The sequence below is a fragment of the Pristiophorus japonicus genome, chromosome 6 (genome assembly GCF_044704955.1).
Source record: "Pristiophorus japonicus isolate sPriJap1 chromosome 6, sPriJap1.hap1, whole genome shotgun sequence".
Classification (NCBI taxonomy): Eukaryota; Metazoa; Chordata; class Chondrichthyes; family Pristiophoridae; genus Pristiophorus; species Pristiophorus japonicus.
In genome coordinates this window covers 17,490,408-17,498,247 of record NC_091982.1, presented here as the reverse complement: position 1 = coordinate 17,498,247, position 7,840 = coordinate 17,490,408, and positions in this window count along the sequence as shown.

The window sequence follows — 7,840 nt, the reverse complement described above, 5'->3', positions numbered from 1 at the left end:
GCTGCAAGACTCTTATGTCAGGAGCTTATAAATGAGTGCTTTGCCTGAAAGAACGTTGGTGTTATTTACAAGGCTGACACACTGCTGGGTGTGCAGGTCATACATTAATGGTGGGCATCACCTTGATGACAGACAAAGTTTAAGTTGATTTAAGCTAAGTGTAATTATATCCTTTGATGTTAAGGAAACATCAGTGTGTAACGATGCAGCTATCTGAGCCAATGCACAACAAGGTTTTGTTAAATAAAAAACATTTAAACCGAACATTTGTCTGAAATCATAAGTATTTCTGTAAAAAACAACCCTTCCTCCCCCCTCCCCCCCCCCCCCCCCCCACCGCTTCTCATCCCCACCTCTACCACTTCATTGCGAGAGGGATGGAGTACAAAAGCAGGGAGGGCCTGCTGCAACTGTATAGGGTATTGGTGAGGCCCCACCTGGAGTACTGCGTGCAGTTTTGGTCACCTTACTTAAGGAAGGATATACTAGCTTTGGAGAGGGTACAGAGATGATTCACTAGGCTGATTCCGGAGATGAGGGGGTTACCTTATGATGAGTAGACTGGGTCTTTACTCGTTGGAGTTCAGAAGGATGAGGGGTGATCTTATAGAAACATTTAAAATCATGAAAGGGATAGACAAGATAGAGGCAGAGAGGTTGTTTCCACTGGTCGGGGAGACTAGAACTAGGGGGCACAGCCTCAAAATACGGGGAGCCAATTTAAAACCGAGTTGAGAAGGAATTTCTTCTCCCAGAGGGTTGTGAATCTGTGGAATTCTCTGCCCAAGGAAGCAGTTGAGGCTAGCTCATTGAATGTATTCAAGTCACAGATAGATAAATTTTTAACCAATAAGGGAATTAAGGGTTATGGGGAGCGGGCGGGTAAGTGGAGCTGAGTCCACGGCCAGATCAGCCATGATCTTGTTGAATGGCGGAGCAGGCTCGAGGGGCTAGATGGCCTACTCCTGTTCCTAATTCTTATGTTCTTATGTTCTTATGTACCCCTTCACCTTCCCCTCCTGACTCTAAGCCGCCTGGCCGAGGAGTTCTTCAGGCGCTGCTTCATTGGGGGGGGGAATGACGGTTGAACCGTTGCTTGGACGGATACTGGAGAGGACAGTCCCAAGGTGGGAATGTGCTCCGAGCCAGAAGCAAGATGTTGCCAATGGGGGTGCGGCACTTTGGGTTGCAGTGCCATGCTCCGGGACCACTGGGAGCCCTCTGCCACCAGTGTTCCTGGCTACCAGCTCCAGGTCCTCCTCCATCCCTTCCATGTTATATATTATTTATTGGACAAAAACTCGGTGCCAACTATGTTCTTGGTGCTTAGTGGGCTTTTTGCTGCTGGTGAATCTCCCTCGTGCCTCCCAAAACAGCCAAACAAGCACACACCACAGCCACACACGCTTTCAGTCCCTCTCTGCTCCCTCTCTCTGTGTCTCCTCTTCTGCGCATGTAATGATGATCCCTCACCTCCTGAATCGTGGGAAACGAGCGTTGCCATGCCGTTGCTAAGGACGGCGACACTTTACGGCAGAAGGTCAGAGAGATTTAACGCTAACGCCCATTTCATATCACTCATGGTAACGCACAATTTCAAAAATGGAGACTAGTGTCTTTGAGAATGGACCACAAGCCGGCGATCTGAAAACCATTTTTACCGCCCATGCCGGAAATACCGCCCATTTTTGGGCGATCTGCACAAAAGTGTAAATTCTAGCCCCATATAATCTACACTTTTAACATTTAAATATATGTATATATATATATACACAGAATCAATTTTATCATTACTAAACACTTTTATTCTTACAACTGATACTCTACAGCATTGACCCTGCCATAATTTACAGGGTTGAACATTTTGAGTATCCCAGGTGGTTCTGTAGATTAAATCCAGTGTAAAATGGGAGTACTGTACATGGAAATAGAGTGCAGCCTTTATAAAGCCAAATCTGGCTGAAGATTCCAACAGCAGCAAACAGGTAGGAAAGTGCTTGTCTCTTTAAGTTAACGTATTCAGTAGTTGGAGTGGATGGCTCATGTGTGATTTTCTCCCACTTTTAAAGAATAGCTTCCACTGAAGGAACTGGCAGGTGCAATCAAAGAAGGGAGGCAGGCATTGCATGGAGGCAGAAAAGAAGCGAACACAATTTCAGTGAGATGGACTCCAAACCCTCATGAATGAGATTGAGCAAAGGAGCGAGAAACTGCTGGGTCACCATGAGAGGAAGCCACAACAAAGTGTGTCTTGTGCCATGTGGATGGAGATTGTAGTTGTTAAGTATGAAGAAAGAGTCAGACTGAATACTGAGAGCTCAAAGTAAAGTGTGACCTTAGTCTTTTACTGCAGGTCTCCAGAGTGCCTCTCCAACATGTGAGGCCTCTGTAACAACACTCCCCCCCAAAGTCAACAGTGTAACTATTTACAAGGTGAGTCGATCTGGGGCCCTTCTTATCCTGGTTGATCGTCTTGGGGCAAATGCTCGTATTGGTGAATCGTCTTTTGGGCCCTTGCTGGGCTACTGTGCAGCTGGCCTTGCTGGGCTGCTTGGTGTGGTGAGTCCTGCTGTGTGGATGATGGATTCTGTTTCGTGGTCCACCGCTGTGTTGGTTGCCACTGGTTTGTGTCTGTTGGGGGGGTCAGAGAAGGTAGGGTCCAAAGTGGGTTGCTCAGGATAGTCCGTGAATCTGAGTTTGATTTGGTCCAAGTGTTTCCTGTGAATGAGTCCATTTGAAAGTTTGATCCTAAACACCCTGCTCCCCTCTTTGACCACAACCATGCCGGGAAGCCACTTGGGACCTTGTCCATAATTCAATACAAATACAGGATCATTGATTTCAATCTCGCGTGACACATTTGTGCTATCATGATATTGACTTTGTTGAAGCCGCCTGCGCTCTACCTGTTCATGTAGATCAGAGTGAACTAACGAGAGCCTTGTCTTAAATGCTCTTTTCATGAGCAGTTCAGAGGTGGGATCGCAGTGAGCGAATGGGGTCTCATGCATTAGCTAAGCAGGACTCGGGATAGGCAAGTCTGCAGTGAGCCTTCCGCTACCCTCTTCAAGCCCTGCTTGATGGTTTGCACTGCTCTCTCTGCCTGACCATTGGATGCAGGTTTAAACGAGGCAGATGTAACATGTTGCGGGTCATGAATTCTTTGAACTCAGCACTGGTAAAACATGGCCCGTTGTCGCTCATCTGGTCATCGGGCAGGCCGTGCGTGGCAAACATGGCCCGCAGGCTTTCAGTGGTGGCAGCGGATGTGCTTGCCAACATTATCCCACATTCAATTCATTTGGAGTATGCAACTACAACCACAAGGAACATTTTACCCAAGAATGGGCCTGCATAGTCGACATGGACCCTAGACCACGGTTTGGAGGGCCAAAACCATAAACTTAGTGGTGCCTCCCTGGGTGCATTGCTCAGCTGCGAGCATGTGTTACATCTGTGCATGCAGGACTCTAAGTCCGTATTGATACCGGGCCACCACACGTGGGATCTGGCTATTGCTTTCATCATTGCGATGCCTGGGTGGATACTGTGGAGGTCACTGATGAAGGTGTCTCTGCCCTTCTTGGGAACTACTACCCGATTACCCCACAGAAGGCAGTCTGCCTGTATAGACATTTCATCTTTGTGCTGTTGGAACGGCTTTATCTCTTCCTGCATTTCCACTGGGACACTGGACCAGCTCCTGTGAAGCACACAGTTTTTAACTAAGGACAATAAGGGGTCCTGGCTTGTCCAGGTTTTAATCTGTTGGGCTGTGACGGGTGATTGCTCACTCTCAAATGCTTCCACAACCATGACTAAATCTGCGGGCTGTGCCATTTCCACCCCCGTGGTGGGCAATGGCAGCCTACTGAGAGCATCAGCACAGTTTTCTGTGCCTGGCCTGTGGCGGATGGTGTAGTTGTATGTGGACAACATGAGCGCCCATCTCTGGATGCGGGCTGATACATTAGTATTTATCCCCTTACTCTCGGAAAACAGGGATATAAGTGGCATATGGTTTCCAAATCAAATTTTAGCCCAAATAGATATTGATGCATTTTCTTTACCCCATAGCCACACGCTAATGCTTCTTTTTCAATCATGCTGTAGGCTCTCTCAGTCTTAGACAGACTCCTGGATGCATAAGCAACCGGTTGCAATTTCCCGAAATCATTAGCTTGTTGCAATACACATCCGACGCCATATGACGACGCATCACATGCTAGTACCAAACGCTTACATGGATCATACAACACAAGCAATTTGTTTGAGCATAACAATTTTCTAGCTTTTACAAAGGCATTTTCTTGGCTTTTGCCCCATACCCATTCATCCTCTTTATGCAGTAAGGCGTGCAGTGGTTCTAACAGTGTGCTGAGACCCGGTAAGAAGTTACCAAAGTAGTTCAGGAGTCCTAGAAACAACCGCAGCTCTGTTACATTCTGTGGCCTCGGTGCATTCTCGATTGCCTCAGTCTTCGAATTGGTGGGCCTGATGCCGTCCTCCACGATCCTCCTCCCCAGGAACTCCACTTCAGGCACCAGGAAAACACACTTCGAGCATTTTAACCTGAGCCTCACGCGGTTGAGTCGACTAAGAACCTCCTCCAGGTTCTGCAGATGCTCGACTGTGTCCAGACCTGTAACCAAGATGTCATCCTGGAAGACCACCATGTGCGGGTCCGACCTCAGTAAGCTTTCCATGTTTCTCTGGAATATCGCCGCCACTGATCGAATTTCAAACGGGCATCTGTTGTAAATTAAGAGACCTTTGTGCGTGTTGATGCAGGTGAGGTTCTTCGATGATTCCTCCAGCTCATGCGTCATGTAGGCGGAAGTCAAATCCAGCTTCGTGAACGTCTTTCCTCCCGCCGCTGTTGCAAAGAGGTTGTTGGCCTTTGGTAGTGGGTATTGGTCCTGCAGGGAGAAACGATTGATCGTTACTTTGTAATCGCCACAGATTCTGACTGTGCCGTCTCCTTTGAGGACTGGGGTGATCGGGCTGGCCCACCCGTTGAATTCGATCGGTGAAATTATGCCCTCTCTTTGCAGCCGATCTAGCTCGATCTCTACCCTTTCATCATGTACGGTACTGCTCTTGCCTTGTGATGAATGGGTCGCGCCCCCGGAATTAGGTGGATCTGCACTTTTGCTCCTTGGAATTTCCCGATGCCTGGTTTGAACAGCGAAGGGAACTTGTTTAAGATCTGGGCACACGAAGTGTCGTAAGCGGGCGATAGCGCTCGGATGCCGTCCCAGTTCCAGCGTATCTTTCCCAGCCAGCTCCTGCCGAGCAGCGTGGGACCATTGCCCGGTACCACCCAGAGTGGTAGCTTGTGCACCGCTCCATCGTAGGAGACCTTTACAGTAGCACTGCTGATACAGGAATCAGTTCCTTTGTATAAGTTCTTAGTTTCGTGCGAATTGGAGTTAAGACTGGCCTTGAGGCCTTGCTGCACTACAATTTTTCGAAAGTCTTTTTGCTCATGATAGACTGGCTCGTGCCCGTGACCAGCTCCATTGACACCGGGAGTCCATTTAGTTCAACATTCAGCATTATCGGGGGACACTTTGTGGTAAATGTGTGCACTCCATGTACCTCTGCCTCCTTGGTCTGAGGCTCTGGTTTGTCGTGATCCGCCGTGGATCTGTCCTCCTCTGCAACATGGTGGTTTGCAGGATTAACAGGATTTGCAGCTTGCCTGCACATACATTGGAGGTGTTCCATTGTTCCACAGCTCCTGCAAACGTACCCTTTGAAGTAGCATGAATGGAAATGATGATCACCCCCGCAATGCCAACAAGGTGTTAATGGCCTTGCAATCATCACCCTTGATGGTGGACTCTGAGACATCTGTGGACGTGCAGCTGCAGGCATGTATGACCTGCCCTGTACATTGCAATTTGGAAACAACATCACTTTGTTCACAGTACTTGTAGCAGCACTTGTGTGCTGAGAGATTTGCTTAGTATTGTCACTGGTGGTAATGAACGCCTGGGCTATCGCTATGGCCTTACTCAAGGTTGGGGTCTCTACAGTCAAAAGTTTGCGAAGTATTGTTTCATGGCCAATGCCAAATACGAAAAAGTCTCTGAGCATGCGCTCCAAATGTCCTTCAAATGTTCTGCAAGGCATCTTAGCTCGGCGACGTAACTCGCCACTTCCTGGCCTTCAGACCTTTTGTAGGTGTCGAACCGGTACCTCGCCATCAAAACGCTTTCCTTCGGGTTCAAATGCTCCCGGATCAGTGTGCACAAATCATCGTATGATTTCTCTGTGGGTTTTGCTAGAACAGGCAGATTTTTCATGAGGCCATACGTTGGTGCCCTGCAGACGGTGAGGAGAATCACCCTTCGTTTGGAAGCGTTCGCTTCTGCATCCAGTTTCTAAGAACATAAGAACATAAGAATTAGGAACAGGAGTAGGCCATCTAGCCCCTCGAGCCTGCTCCACCACTCAACAAGATCATGGCTGATCTGGCCATGGACTCAGCTCCACTTACCCGCCCGCTCCCCGTAACCCTTAATTCCCTTATTGGTTAAAAATCTATCTATCTGTGACTTGAATACATTCAATGAGCTCGCCTCAGCTGCTTCCCTGGGCAGAGAATTCCACAGATTCACAACCCTCTGGGAGAAGAAATTCCTTCTCAACTCGGTTTTAAATTGGCTCCCCCGTATTTTGAGGCTGTGCCCCCTAGTTCTAGTCTCCCCGACCAGTGGAAACAACCTCTCTGCCTCTATCTTGTCTATCCCTTTCATGATTTTAAATGTTTCTATAAGATCACCTCTCATCCTTCTGAACTCCAACGAGTAAAGACCCAGTCTACTCAATCTATCATCATAAGGTAACCCCCTCATCTCCAGAATCAGCCTAGTGAATCGTCTCTCTACCCCCTCCAAGGCTAGTATATCCTTCCTTACGTAAGGTGACCAAAACTGCACGCAGTACTCCAGGTGGGGCCTCACCAATACCCTGTACAGTTGCAGCAGGACCTCCCTGCTTTTGTACTCCATCCCTCTCACAATGAAGGCAAACATTCCATTCGCCTTCCTGATTACCTGCTGCACCTGCAAACTAACTTTTTGGGATTCATGCACAAGGACCCCCAGGTCCCTCTGCACCACATCATGTTGTAATTTCTCCCCATTCAAATAATATTCCCTTTTACTGTTTTTTTTTCCAAGGTGGATGACCTCACATTTTCCGACATTGTATTCCATCTGCCAAACCTTAGCCCATTCGCTTAACCTATCTAAATCTCTTTGCAGCCTCTCTGTGTCCTCTACACAACCCACTTTCCCACTAATCTTTGTGTCATCTGCAAATTTTGTTACACTACACTCTGTCCCCTCTTCCAGGTCATCTATGTATATTGTAAACAGTTGTGGTCCCAGCACCGATCCCTGTGGCACACCACTAACCACCGATTTCCAACCCGAAAAGGATCCATTTATCCCGACTCTCCGCTTTCTGTTAGCCAGCCAATTCTCGATCCATGCTAATATATTTCCTCTGACTCTGCGTACCTTTATCTTCTGCAGTAACCTTTTGTGTGGCACCTTATCGAATGCCTTTTGGAAATCTAAATACACCACATCCATCGGTATACCTCTATCCACCATGCTCGTTATATCCTCAAAGAATTCCAGTAAATTAGTTAAACATGATTTCCCCTTCATGAATCCATGTTGCGTCTAATTGATTGCACTATTCCTATCTAGATGTCCCGCTATTTCTTCCTTAATGATAGCTTCAAGCATTTTCCCCACTACAGATGTTAAACTAACCGGCTACAAAGTTTTGGTTGAGTCACTCCACAAAGGTTTCCCAATCA